Here is a 1,025-nt window from a genome sequence, read left to right on the forward strand (position 1 = left end):
GCGGAGGGAGTAGTCTCGTTCGGGGTGTCCCTGGCCCAGGCGATACCAGCCCGGAGCTCTGCGCACCTCTCACACGAGGGCCGCTAGGCGGGGCCGGGCGGAGGCCCATAGCAGCAGCCCCAGCGGCGCAGCCCGGCGCCTCTTTGAAGTACGGGCGCAAGCAGGGCGGGGCGGGCGCATTGCCACGCTATTTGATCGAATAACTCCCGCCCCGCTCCGCCCAGGCCCCGCCGCATCGGGCGGCATCGGGCGTGCCCCCTGCCATGTCGGACAATGGTGTGGTTGCCGAATCCGGCCGATAGGGGCGCTACGGCTGGTGCTGCTCTGCAAATCTAAGTGTAGAACAAGACGACGGTTTTAACTGCGAAACTATAAAGAGTTCATCACTTCAAGCTGCAATTTTCTAACCGTGAACAAAAAAATTATTTCCATGGGTGCCATCTTCTTTGTCTTTAAATTCTCTTTAAAACGAGCCTACATTGATAGGGTTGCGATTTATATTGAAACAGGTATGCGATAGAAAACGAATTTAAGGAAATTTATGGAAAGTAAGCATACATGTTTCAATATAAATCGCAACCCTATCACATGTACGCTCGTTTTAAAGAGAATTTAAAGACGAAGATGATGGCACCCTCGGAAATAAAATTTTCGTTCACGGTTAGAATATTGCAGCTTGAAGTGTTGAACTCTTTAGTTTCGCAGTTAAAACCGTTAACTTGTTCTACACTTGGATTTGCAGAGTGCCGCTGCTGCTACCACTTTTACCACTGCTACCACTGCTACTACTTCTACCACTTCTACCTCTGCTATTACTGCTAACACTGCTGCTGCTGCTACCACTGCTACCACTAATGCTGCTATCTCTGCAAACCCCTACTGCAGCTACCGCTGCTACCTCTGCTACCGCTGCTGCTGCTGCTCTTGTCGCAACGGACGCGTTTATTTGCCAGATTTCCTGCTGTGCGTATCGCCGCCACCGCCGCGGGCGGCCCGGGCGGGGCGTATCAGATTGACAATCTGGG

This window comes from Frankliniella occidentalis, unplaced genomic scaffold (assembly GCF_000697945.3).
Source record: "Frankliniella occidentalis isolate FOCC.00 unplaced genomic scaffold, Focc_3.1 Scaffold5, whole genome shotgun sequence".
NCBI classification, from domain to species: domain Eukaryota; kingdom Metazoa; phylum Arthropoda; class Insecta; order Thysanoptera; family Thripidae; genus Frankliniella; species Frankliniella occidentalis.